Raw genomic sequence first — 14,223 nt, forward strand, 5'->3', positions numbered from 1 at the left:
TTTGGTCGGCGATGTTGTAGCCTAACGCAGTTGGATATTTTCTTAAGACATCTAGTAACTTTTCAGTTTCCATCTGTCCCAATTCAGCGTTGACTATTACTGGTCTTTTGAGTTCAGTGTCTAGGAATTCGTATCTTAGGTTCTTTGGTAGTGTTTTTAATTCCAAGTCTGGTTTCTTCGGGCATGGCATGTGGTTGGGTGTAAGTGCTAAGCATTCGCTTATACTATCATTTTGGTATGGTTCACGCCAATTATCACCTTCAAAGATTGGAGGGATTTGGATTTTCATTATATCAGAATATGTGGTTTCTTGCATCTCCATCTCTCTTACGCACTCGTCTATGACATCAAGTAGATAACATGTATCGTCTATAGCTGGCGCTTGTAAGAATTGTGTCAAGATGAATTCAACCTTTTCTTCTCCAACTTCGAATGTTAGCTTACCTCTTTTCACGTCTATTATGGCTCCGACAGTGGATAAGAATGGTCTTCCTAATATAATAGGTGTACTGGCATCTTCTTTGATGTCCATGATTATGAAGTCTGTAGGAATGTAGAATTGTCCTACACGTACTAAGACATTCTCTAGTATACCGACAGGATATTCGATTGAGCGGTCAGCTAGTTGAACAGACATCTTGGTTGGTCTTAGTTCTCCCATGTTGAGCCTTTTACAGATGGTTAAGGGCATTACACTAATGCTGGCTCCTAGGTCGTATAGAGCTTTATCTATGACTAACTTTCCAATGACATAGGGTATGGAGAAACTACATGGGTCTTTTAGTTTGGGAGGCATGTTATTTTGGATTATTGCGTTACACTCTACGGTAAGTGTAACTGTTTCATTATCCTCTATTTTTTTCTTATTGGATAAGATCTCTTTAAGAAATTTGGCATATGAGGGCATTTCTGTGATGGTTTATGTAAAGGGAATTGTAATGTTTAGTTGCTTCAGAAGTTCAACGAATTTGCGAGTCTTTGAGGATACATAATGGGTGGTTTATAAGGTGGTGGAGACACGTAAGGTTTTTCTTTCTCTTCAGTCTCTCGGGTATTATCTCCCTTCGCCTTCATTTCACTTACCTTCTCAGTTGTTGTTTTGTTTGGTTTTTGGTACATGGCAGGATTTTGGAGTCTTGGATCTACGGGTCCGTCTAGTTCTTTTCCACTCCTCAATATAACGGCATTTGCATGTCCTTTTGGATTAGGTTACAGCTGTCCATGAAATGTGCCAGCGGGAGCGGCAGTAGATGCTTGTTGTTGAGCCACTTGTGAAATCTGTGTTTTAAGCATTTTGTTGTGGGTGGCTAAGGCTTCTACTTTGCTCGCTAATTGTTTAAGTTGCTCACTAATATGTATGTTTTGGTTCAAGAAGTCTTTATTTGTTTGAGCTTGGGTAGCTATAAAGCTTTCCATCATTAGTTTAAGGTTGGACTTCCTAGGCATGTTAGGAGCATTATTAGCTGGCTTTTGATATCCAGGCGGAACAACGGGTGCTTGGCCAGGTGCATACAGGGCGTTGTTATTCTTATACGAAAAGTTGGGATGGTTTTTCCATCCTGGGTTGTATGTATTCGAATAAGGGTTTCCTTGTGTGTAATTCACTTGATCGGTTGGGACTCCTGCCAATATCTGACATTCTGGTGCAGTGTGTCCAGGAGTTCCACATAACTCACGGTTTGGAGTCACGACAGCCACGGTGGCTGTGGGTGGTATGGTCAAGTTGTCTAACTTTTGAACAAGGGCATCTACCTTTGCATGGACGTGGTCAAGGCTACTAATTTCGTACATTCCACCTTTTGTTTGGGATTTTTCTACTGGATTTCTTTCACCTCCCCATTGCCAATGGTTTTGGGCCATATTTTCAATGAGTTGATAGGCTTCGTTGTATGGCTTGTCCATAAGTGCACCGCCCATGGCAGCGTCTACTGTCAGTCTTGTGTTATACAGAAGCCCATTATAAAATGTGTGAATGATCACCCAGTCTTCGAGACCGTGATGTGGACATATTCTCATCATGTATTTGTATATCTCCCACGCGTCGTAGAGAGATTTTACATCTTTTTGTCGAAATCCATTTATTTGAGCTCTCAACATAGCAGTTTTGCTTGGCGGAAAATATCGGGATAAGAAAATGTTCTTCAGTTCTTCCCATGTTGTAACTGAGTTGGATGGCAAGGATTGCAACCAAGCCCAAGCTCTGTCTCTTAGAGAAAAAGGAAAGAGGCGTAGTCTTATCGCATCTTGAGATACACCATTCGCCTTAACAGTATCTGCGTACTACACAAACTTGGTCAAATGTTCATTAGGGTCGTCCATAGGATTTCCAGCAAATTGATGTTGTTGGACAACTGATAACAATGAGGGTTTCAACTCGAAATCATTTCGATCGATAGCAGGGGCAACAATGCTGCTGTGAGGTTCTTATTGGGACGGGGTAGCGTAGAACTTAAGAGGACAATTCAGTGGTTTCACTATAGTCATGGTTGGTTTTTCAACTGGTTCGGCAGTAGGAAAGAAGATATCGGAATATTGTACCTTCGTTGGTACTCTAGTATTCGGCGTCTTAAATATAAGAAACGCTCTAATTCGGCGATTGGTGGTGCTAAGTTGTCGCCATGTGAGCGAGTACTTGGCATACAATCGGGGGAAATAAGGGAAAGGAGATTAGTTTTTTACCTTAGTCTATACTGTGCAACGAAAGAATCGCACTATTTGACTAAATTAGGTCCCCGACAATGGCGCCAAAAACTTGATACGTCTCGTGACTGTATATAGAATATAGTCTATCGGGTACTTGATTGCAAGTGCACAGTCTAGTCGTTTTAGTTTTAAAAGATATCGAACCCACAGGGACTAATGGTCAAACTAATGCTACCGACGTTGCTATGTTTAGCTAAGGAAGTGATTTTAGAGGTTTGGTTGAACAAAAATTAAATCTAAGGGAAGTTGAGTTTTAAGAAAATATTAATAGAAGGATATCAGTATGCAACACATTAATCGTCAAGGATTCGATAGGTCACCGGTGTATAATTTAAGCACCAAATATCTTTCTGTAGAAAATACTTATTTAAAAGGCTTTATCTCACACTCTCGTGATTGTTGATTCTGACTATACCTTTAAGTCAAAATGTACGCTCTCGATGTCCAATTTAAAGTTAAAAATACTTTTTGAAAATAAATAAGTTCTAATTGCTTTTAAAGTGCTCTCGCTGTTTTTAAAATCAATGCCTAGTTTTTACTATCCAGTTCGACCCTCATGCTCTCGCGATTGTCGGTTCTCACCTCAGTTAATTTCCCACTCTCGTGGCAAAATCGTATTAAATAGCTTCTCACTCTTGTGACAAAGTTAATTAAATTTAAATTAAAAACCACAGCCAAAAGGATTGTTTGAGGAAAGAAGTTTTACACCGATTATTATTAAATCCCGTCTAATTAAATTGTTACATACCGATACTGGTAGTTTAGTCGGACATGTTAAATAACGCAAACGCAGACGAACATAAACAGATCAACAATAAAGCAAACATGATTATAATAATAATAAAGCAATAACAATAGTAATTGGATAAAAATCTGGAAATTAGATTAATAAAATATGCCGAATCTTGAAGTACTTGAGCAGTCATCCACAAGTCGGTAGAATTCTGCTTCTTCAAAATAATTGCTTAAACTAAATTAAATAAATTGTAGTAGTTCCCCAGTGTAGGAAACTACTACTTTGGCTAAATGAAAAACGGAAAGGAAAAAGGGAAAATCAAAGCTCTAAACGGTAAAAGAAAATAATGTTGCTGAAGAAAAATAAAAGAAAAACAGAATTGCTGTGGAAAAATAAAGTGCAGAGGAAGGTCTTGAAAGCTGGCTTCCGAGAGGAAAATTAAGTGTGCCCGTAGGTTTCCAACTACCATCCTTTTATATTCCCCATTAGGTCTTGGCGGTTGAGAGAAATAAGGATGACTTGGTTGAGTGAGGAATCCACGGGAAAGTGGCTGAGGAATGAGAAATGAGGGCCTGATGGATCACTTCTGTTGACAGATTCAAAGCGTTGATTTTGGCCGCGTGACGTTCGTGATGGGTCTGTGACGGTCGTGACAGGCTGGGTGTGACAGTCGTGACAAGCTTTGTGACGGTCGTCACATGCACATAATTTGTATTCTCTGCTTTTCTGCTGTTTTCTCTTCAGTTTCTTCTTCTTTTCCTTCCTTTTCTATACTTTGCTCATTTAAGCATGGGAATTAAAATACTTGCAAAAATAACTCAAACACTTGCAGAATAATCGAAATATAAATGAAAGTGGTACGATTTTTTAGTGTAAATCAAGGCAAATATACGATGTATTTTCACGTTATCACATTCCTTTTTCGCCAACTCTTTGACGAGGACAATTGTTATCTCATAAACCTTTAAAGTTAAATCCCCACAAAAGTCCTTACTAAAAACCCAACCACACTTGGTGTACCTAAATACATCCATACCACTACATAAACTGCATCAGCATTTTGCATAAATAATCATTCTTTACATAACATTGCACAATGAAGCGCGTAGCACATTCCATCAAGATGGAGCATTACGCCATGCAAGAGTAACATGCATAACTACATGAAAGTATTTCTCGAAAGCATAAAAGAATCCTCCGTTGAGACGTTCTTCCTCCCCGGTGAGAACATTCTCATAAAAACTCTCGAGTGGTATTCCCCGCAGCTTTTCCCGAAATATTTCTCCTTCGTGTTGCCTTTTGCAAGTACCTTTTTGAATCTTTCATCAGTCACTTACCTTTCGTAAGTCCCGTTCGACCTTGTGCCATCTCTCATTGCCTTTCGCTTGGAGAAGATTATTTTAGATAACTTACCTTTGTGAGTTCATTTCGTTGCTTTGTGCATAAAATCACGTCTCCCTCTTGTTGCCTTTTGCACGACTAGGGTACCTCTGTCAGATATTTTCATCCCGTTTGTTTAAACACTTGATGTAGGTTTGATGAGTCAGGGGGTTTGGTAACCATTGTTTCGAGAACTTCATCCCCGCTGTTGTGCTTGAGGGACGATATGGAGTTTCCGTGCCTACTGCAAGGTCCCCGCCTGACATAGCGTATCAAAGCCCAGATTTTGTTTGACCAATTCTCTGAATTCAGGTTTTGCTTTGTGAAATATCTTCAGAACTTTACGAGTATTGGTGACCTTTCTTCAAGTAATTTCCTTTGGGAGTCTATTCTATTTTTGTTGTTTGCAATCCCTCATTGCCTTTCGCTTAGATAAGATAATTGAGATAACTTGCCTTTGTGAGTTTATTTCGTTGCTTTGTGCACGAAATCACGTCTCCCCCTCGATGCCTTTCGCACGAGTATGGTACCTTTGTCAAATCTTTGCTTCCCATTTGTGTAAACGCTTTATGTAGGTTTGGTGAGTCTCGGGGTTTGTGTAGCCATTGTTCGAGAACTTCATCCATGTCGTTGTGCTTGAGGGACAATATAAGGTTTTCACACCTATTTGCAAAGTTCCCCACCTATCAGAGTGTGCCAAAGCCCATATTCTTATCGAAGATCCCTTTGAGTCTAGGTTTTACCTAGCAGGTCGTGTCTCACTCTTTGTTTTGCTCGTGCAAATATTTGTAACCTTTTGTCCTTTACTTACCTTTCATAAGTAACCCCTGCCTTTTACATGGGAGGTCTTCCTCTTCTAGCTTACCTTTTGTGAGTCGCCTTTGTGCCTTTCGCATAAAGATTGTTATCCTTAGCTGCTTACCTTTTGTAAGTCTCCTCAGCCTTTTGCTCAAGCATTTATATTCTTGAACTTACCTACCTTTTGTAAGTGACCCTTGCCTTTTGCTTGAAAATCTTCTCCTGCAAAGAAGTCGTTACTACCTTTTGTATGAGATGATCATCCTTCCAACTTTCTTCTTAACCTTTTGTTGAGAAGTTTCTCATTACCTTTCGTATGAGAAATCATTTTTCCCTTTCTTCTTAACCTTATGTTGAGAAGTTTCTCATTACCTTTTGTATGAGAAATTCGTTCCAATTTTCTTCTTAACCCTCTGTTGAGAAGTTTCTCATTGCCTTTCGTATGAGAAATTCGTTCCAATTTTCTTCTTAACCCTCTGTTGAGAAGTTTCTCATTACCTTTCGTATGAGAAATCCTTTCCAATTTTCTTCTTAACCCTTTGTTGATAAGTTTCTCACTATCTTTCGTATGAGAAATTCTTTCCAGTTTTCTTCTTAACCCTATGTTGAGAAGTTTTTCATTACCTTTCGTATGAGAAATCCTTTCAGTTTTCTTCTTAACATTTTGTTGAGAAGTTTCTCATTACCTTTCGTATGAAAAATCCTTGTCATTTCTTTCTTAACCCTCTGTTAAGAAGTTTCTCATTACCTTTCGTATGAGAAATCCCCTTCACCTTTCTTCTTAACCCTTTATTAAGAAGTTTCTCATTACCTTTCGTATAAGAAATCATATCCAGCTTCATGCGCCTTCTTAACCCTCTGTTGAGAAGTTTCTCATTACCTTTTGTATGAGAAATCATATTCATCTTCATGCGCCTTCTTAACCCTCTGTTAAGAAGTTTCTCATTACCTTTCGTATGAGAAATCCCCTCCACCTTTCTTCTTAACCCTTTGTTAAGAAGTTTCTCATTACCTTTCGTATGAGAAATCCCCTCCACCTTTCTTCTTAACCCTCTGTTAAGAAGTTTCTCATTATCTTTCGTATGAGAAATCCCCTTCAGCTTTCTTCTTAACCCTCTATTAAGAAGTTTCTCATTACCTTTCGTATGAGAAATCCCCTCCACCTTTCTTCTTAACCCTATGTTAAGAAGTTTCTCATTCCCTTTCGTATGAGAAATCCTTTCACCTTTCTTCTTAACCCTCTATTGAGAAGTTTCTCATTACCTTTCGTATGAGAAATCCTTTCCTATTTTCTTCTTAACCCTCTCTTAAGAAGTTTCTCATTACCCTTTGTATGAGAAATCCTTTTCACCTTTCTTCTTAACCTTTTGTTAAGAAGTTTCTTATTACCTTTGTATGAGAAATCATTTCCACCTTTCTTCTTAAACCTTTCGTTAAGAAGCTCTCACTACCTTTTGTGTGAGAATCCCCAGCAGACCCCGTGTCTAAGAATTCCCGTTACCTTTTATACGAGAATCTCTTTCCCTTTTTTCTTCTTAAACTTTTGTTAAGGAGTTCTCACTACCTTTCGTGTGAGAAAGTCGACCATCTTTCTTCCTAACCTTTTGTCTGGAAACTCCTTTTTCTTGTGCAGAGGAGTTGTTGCTACCTGTTGTGCGAGAAAATCATATTCCCCATGCGAGGTTGTCCCTCATTCCCATTTTCTTCTTGACCTTTTGTTAAGGAGTTCTCATCACCTTTTGTGAGAGAAATCTGTTTATCCTTTTTCTTAACTGAATTTGAAGATTTTGTTTCTCTTGCTAAGAAGCCGTTGTTGTCTATTGCAAGAGAAGGTCACTTCTCAATTAAGTTGCTTGCCTTTAGCAATATGTCTCTTTGCCTTTTGCAAGGGATCTCATTTCAATTCTTTTTGTCCACCGGTACTTGCCTTTCGCGAACACCTCGTTTACCTTCACGAAATCCTGCGGGAATACCTCGATCACCTGTTACATGCCGAAACATGATAGGGGAGGCAATAAAAGAAAAGAAAGAAGAAAAGAAAGAAGAAGAAAATGAAAAAGAGATGAAAACAGAAAATGAAAAAAGAAAGAATAAGAGAAAAAAGAAAAAGCTTAGAGAAAGACGAAAAATCATCAATCATACTGCATTAACATACTACATATGGCATGCATATCTAATCTCATATACCCATCCACCACATAACATTCCAATTCTCAGTAGCTGCCCTGCATAAAGACAAGTTTGTTCAGTCCTTCCCAGTGAAGAGATCTCCCTGTGACCTATCTTCACATTACATTCCATTCATTCCTGGTGGGAAAATTTCTCGACATTCTAGTATTTAATCCCCTCCCACCTTGATTAAATAGGGGCATACCCTTCACATTGATCATATAGGTCACTAATCTTAAACATTTGCATATCATCTTCATCCATTCATTTCATTTACATAAGCATGGTTCAACACAAGGAGACATGTGACATGAATTTGTGGCTTGGTGCTTGCATCTAGTGGATACTAGGGTTCATCAGCAACTTGAGGTGAATCAAGCAATCAAACTCTCATCTCTTGGTTTATAACATTGATGGACAATTTCATTTGCATGGTAAATCACTTATCTTGAGGCATTTGATAAAGCATGATCATGCCTTGATCTTTGAGGTTTAGCACATACCCTGTTGACCAGGTGATCATTTGGTTTCATACCTCACTTCACTCCTAGATCCATGATCATTCAAAATTGGCCATTTTAATCCTTGGTTACATGTTTCTTATTGCATATGTGCATTCATTCATTTCAATCATGGTTCAATTCAATCTACAGGTATTGTCATTGAGATTCATCAATTCATTACATGGTGTCATTACATTCATTATTTCATCATTGTGCCATATCTCCTTTTCAAATTGATTTTAATTTCAAGGTTGATTTTAATTTCACATTAATCTCGGAGGTTCAAATTGGTTTGTGTCCAAATTGGCCTTTGGAGGTTCAAGTTGACCTCTGAAATTCGAATTGATTTTAAAGGGCATTGCATTTCTTTTATCAAATTAACTTTAGAAATTGTTAACCTTTTAAATTTCGAAATTGATTTTAGAATTCCATTTTTTTGTTAGAATTGTCTTTTTTGGTTTTCACTAATGGGCCATGGTTAGTGAATCTAAATAAGCCATTCATTCCACATTTTTATCAAGCCCATATCCATTTTTTTAAATCTCATTTCATAATCAATTAACCAAATCCAATGTCATAACCAATATCCATTGTGTCCATTCCCATTATTAGCCATTATACAATTTACCCATGTACAATTTCATCATATTCTTTATCCATAAAGAAATAAAAATAAATCAGGTGATGAATCCATAGCAGGTGCAACAGTGAACGAGAGTACAAGCATAGCAGTAAACCGCAGCAGCATCAAAACGGCATTGCAAAAGTTGCAAAAAGCAAGCCAAATGAACTACATGAAAACTACAACAAAACAGCAACTGCATCCAAATGCATTAAGCCGAGCCAAACGCATCAAGTACCAAAACGCAGCAAGCTGCAAAGCGTGAGTTGCGAAACAGCAATCCAAACGCACAAGCATCATAAGCGAAACGCATAAGCAAAATGCAACGGAAATGAAAACAAAAAAGCAACATAATAACAATCGCATTCCAAATAATTACCTCAAATTACTATCAGAACCAGTTCACCACAACCTACCAATAACCAAAGTTAAAACTAGTTAATTGTTTTTCAATTTCAAATTCCATTTAACAGACTAGCTAACGGATGTGTAACCTCTAACCAACTTGAACCCTGTGAATCTAACAGAGTTAAACTCTGTTAAGAGCTTCAAGCCTATAAAGCCCATTAGTCGTCGGAGATTGAGTCTCTCGGTTCTTCTCAGACTCAGACCAAAATCACCCAACCTTTTTTTGCATTTCACTCGCCTTCGATCTCAAGAGCTCACTGAAACAAAAACGGAAACGGAAAGCCGAGAAAGAAGAGCAATTGAGAAGAAGAGATAAGAGAATGAAATTCTCTCCATAACAAAAGGAATGGGAAGAAGAATGAAATAGGAGAAGAATATCCTAGAGCATACCTGAGAGCCGCGTTTGTTGACGCCATCGTTGCGTCCATCGTCTTCTCCGACGAGTCTGTTGGCTACTTTTATCCATATCGAAATTCAAGGTTCATTCTGAGGCGTACATTACATCAGTAAGCTTCGTGATTTCACCAATCACACGGATGATTCGGAACACGTGAGCATCAAAATCCTAAGTGCAAAAAAGCAACGAAGAAGATTGAAGCGGAAGAATAATAGGAGAGAAGAGCAGCGAGTATTCCGTACCAGAACAATATCCAAACACCGTTCGCCCTGTGCTTCATCGTCGACGTCGAAGGTGCATATAAACTCTCCTATTTTTGACTCGCATTTGTTACCGTTATATAGGACTTGATTAGATGAGCGATGATACCAAACTTGTAGACTCTATTACCTTTATATGAGGATCGGATTGTGAATTTTTGTTTGAGACTCGTGAGAGATTTCGATTCGGTTCGTATGTTTAGGGAGGAATTAGGAGATATTGTCTGAGGATTTGGAATTGAGAGTTTGAGACGGTAGTGACGAGGTGAGCATGAGGCGTTCAGGAGCTTCACCGTCGCCGGCGATAAGCTCCGGCACGACGGAGTCGTTTAGGTGTGTGTCGCGTTTCTTTCGAATGGGAGTCACTCACCGGAAGATGAACTTGAGGGATGTACATCCCGTTGCTGCTGTATTGGATTGATTAGACCTTAGGTCCGATCCTTCAGCGTCTATTACCACACTCCCTCTAATGCAGTACACCCCTCTGCTTAGGCTTAGGATTGGATTAGACCCAATCTCCATTGTTTTTTTGGATTCATAGCCTTGATTGATATTTGTTTTGATATTAGAATTTTGATTGGATTTTAATTTTGATTATTATTTTGATTTTAGAATTAACTTGATATTAACTTTAATATTGTTTGACTTTAGAATTTTAATTTGATATTCACTTTGATATTGATTGATTTTAGAATTTTTATCTTGATTTTGATAATTGCTTTGGTTAATTCTTATATATTGATTTGGATCTAATATTTGACATTAGTGTTATATATTCTATTATTTTGTTTTGATTAATCCTAACCCCTAACATCTAACTTCTAATTCTTTAATTTTCGTACCGTAACTTCTAATTTTTAAATTCCGCATCATAACTTCTAACATTTAATTTTTGTCATTTACTTACTTTGCTTTTATTTTGCTTTATATTACGTATTGTACATTCTTCACTTCATCTTGAAAATGGACTGAAAATGGAAAAGATCTAAAAAATGCAAAAAGACAATAACTCCTAAGCATGGAATGGAATGGACCATGGACTTAGAAATTTCTTGTTAGTACCCTTGCATTTGGACTTGGACATGTGTGATTGACCTATGCAATCTGGAGTTTCCGATGACTTGTAATCTTTTATTGCAAGAATGGAAAGCATTCATGACACTACCTTAGGGATACATGATTTGTATTTCCATTGTCCGATTGTTAGTTTATGACACAATTGCACACACAAGACTTTCTCTTGGGCTACCTGAGAATGAGACCTTTTATTTGTTGCACTCCCTTGTACTTTACATGTACCCCATCCCCTTTTAGATGTATGCTTTTACCCGCTTTCTTTATTATTGCTTGATAACTATTCATTAGGCATTAGAAACGCTCACTATTTCCCAATCAATAAACAAACCCTTGATCCAACGTCAAGCGGTCTCTTTTCAAATCAAACTCAAAAACATAATAAATACGATTAGGATTGTATGCCACGAGCCTTAAGTGGTAAAGAAGGGATGAGAATGGAGCTTTCCTACACTCGTTCTGAATGCTTCGAACACAAGACATTTGACTTGGTAGTTTGAGGTACTCATCTTTATCCATAGTCTTTAGTGCAATCCGAAATCAATAACGCATTTCTCAAAACCTAAAAACAACTTCAACACATTCAAACATTTTGTTTGAGCCTTAGGGCGTCACCATCGAAAACTCTTTTTCAAGGTATAAAATTAACAAAACAAACAACATTTTCTATCCACGAACTACGGGGCTCTGATTTTTCACTTCAACAAGTGGGCATACGTAGGCACGAGGACCCAAATCCTTGGCGAGCACACTAATTTAAACTCTACCTCCACGTTGCGAACCTTTGGCAAGCAAACATTACGATAACGACACCCACTCAGGCGTAACATCCTAGATGGTTCCCATGGAGTACCATAGATGTGAGGGGTGTTAATACCTTCCCCTTGCATAGCTGACTTCCGAACCTGCTCATGGTTGCGATGACCATTCTTTGGGGTTTTCTCGATATTTTCCCTTTCTTTTGGAATAAATAAAAACCGATGGCGACTCTGTATTTTTTGCGTAGCGACAATATCCAATATTTGTTCTTCAACGATAACAATGACGATGAATCAAATTCAACATTTTTACTTTAATATCGTGTGTAAACAATGTAATATTCTATGCAAACAATGTAGCTTGTAAACATATTAGTTTACGAATATTCTATGTAAAGAATGTAATGAGTATTATATATATATATATATATATATATATATATATATATATATATATATATATATATATATATATATATATATATATAAAATTCCCTCGGTTTTGTTCGTAAATCAAGAGGTATATGACGCTAGTTTTGAAAATATAAAAAAATTATTGTTGGTGATTGAACCAATGACCATTTCAACTATCCCCTCGATTATTCTAAAGTCGATGGATAAAGTGATAGCTTTTCATAACGCCCTTCGTTACCTTACCTTGGTAATTAAGGTTAAATCAACTTCGAGTTCGAGGTTAAATATATTATGTGTAGTAGTGATTATGATGAGTTGCCTTTAAATTTTGTATTATGAGAGTTGTTGAATTATTTTCTTTATGACTTTGATTTTTATTTTCAAGACATATTCAATTGAGTTGTTAAAAACTATTTTTGCTGCTATAGTATGATATTTGAGAAAAATGTTTTATGTTGAGAAAATATGACACCCTGTTGTTGAATGAATTATCCGCATGTTTTTATAAAATAAGTGTTTGGGGTTTAGGGTGTTATAATGGTCATCTTCATGTTGACATTGAACACATTCAAGTTTTGTCGCCCGTCCTAGAAGGTGACATACACGATTCTTAGGAAACTCCGATTTTCGTTTATCTTCTTTACTTACTCGTGTCAAATGTTTCAGCTATACCCCTTAATCCAAAAGAATCGAAGAATAAGCAGGTAGGAACAAGCAACAATGAAGGAGATCCTTACCAAGTAAAGTAAATAAGTACTAACAAAGTTCTATACCTTTTCCCCACTAAAAACACAACCCATTCATCCTGGTTCTCATCTTTCATGGTCGAAAAAAAGGAATCACTTCGACTGCAAACCTGTAAGACCTCAATTTTGACCCTAAGATCCCTCATGCAATTCCATCATAAGCATTAGCATTGGGACCATGTCTTGGCATTCTCCTTACCCCTTTTCATTGGGTTTGTTTTGGGAGAGATCACCAAGCATCGTTGTGATTATATCATACTTGTATATTATCATTTTACTAACCAAAATACCAAAAATATATCTTTGCATCTATCTAACTCTTTTTGTAGGTAGGGCATGATCTCATTAATTCATTGATCACATCTAGGGTTTGAGACCCTCATGAACAAAGAGCACAACCAAGAATTGATTCAAGAATGGTTATGAATATCATATATGAGTCCCAATTATCTCTACATGTTATATTGATCAAGTTTGCTTCAAGAGTTTGAGGGTGATTTGCCTTGGAAACCCAAGTTTGACTGGGTATCTTGAGTAACTTTTCCAACAAGCTATCTCACTAATTGATCAAATTTATAAAGAGACACTTCAAATTTCATTATCTTATGCATATATGATCTACCATGAGCTAAGAAAGTCAAGAGAATTGGAAGTTAGCAAGTTGGTTGATGGTGGTTGGCCAGATGAATTCATCTAATCAAAACTGGGTCTCCCTAGACCTTATCTCCTACAATTTTCACCATATGAAAATGATTCAAAGAGAAAACTTACTCTAAATGACATTATAAACAACTTTAATGTTGAGACCTAGAGCTAGTTTTGCTTGGAAAATCATTTTCTATGTTGAAACATTATAGGTCATTTTGTTTAAACCCTAATTTGAAAGCTAACTTCCCAAGGCCATAACTTGCTCAATTTTTATGAGATGAAATATTTCCAAGTTTCATAATTAAATTCAATGTGTCTACTTCAACTTTTATGTTTGGAGTGGGAGATAATTCAACATTTTTGAGCATGTGATATGAGGCTACATTATAGGTCACTTTTGACCTATACCATTGATCAAGTGATTTTTCCAAACTTCAAAAATGCATAACTCTATCATTTCAAATCCAAATGACATGAAATTGGTGACCATTTGAAGGTCTTTGAGAGAGATACAACTTTGATGAAGATAATTTTCTCATTTGAAGCTCCTATAAAAAGTTAAGCAAGGTGGAATATTGAGACAAATGGCTTGACACTTAGAAAAATT

General features: G+C 37.1%; 1 long non-coding RNA gene across 3 annotated transcripts; it reads right to left on the minus strand.

Annotated features, from left to right (window-relative positions):
• Positions 1-8,956: 8,956 nt before the first annotated feature.
• On the minus strand, positions 8,957-10,782 carry LOC127119897 (uncharacterized). Of its 3 annotated transcripts, XR_007802930.1 has the most exons (4): positions 9,710-10,541; positions 9,406-9,576; positions 9,291-9,323; positions 8,957-9,163 (listed from the first exon to the last, which is right to left on the minus strand). It is a non-coding gene; the product is annotated as an uncharacterized LOC127119897 (long non-coding RNA). The 3 variants fall into 3 exon arrangements; XR_007802929.1 differs by having other exon boundaries at positions 9,291-9,576; positions 9,710-10,542; XR_007802928.1 differs by having other exon boundaries at positions 8,957-9,576; positions 9,710-10,782.
• Between the last annotated feature and the right edge of the window lie 3,441 nt (positions 10,783-14,223).

The sequence above is a fragment of the Lathyrus oleraceus genome, chromosome 2, assembly GCF_024323335.1.
Source record: "Lathyrus oleraceus cultivar Zhongwan6 chromosome 2, CAAS_Psat_ZW6_1.0, whole genome shotgun sequence".
Classification (NCBI taxonomy): Eukaryota; Viridiplantae; Streptophyta; class Magnoliopsida; order Fabales; family Fabaceae; genus Lathyrus; species Lathyrus oleraceus.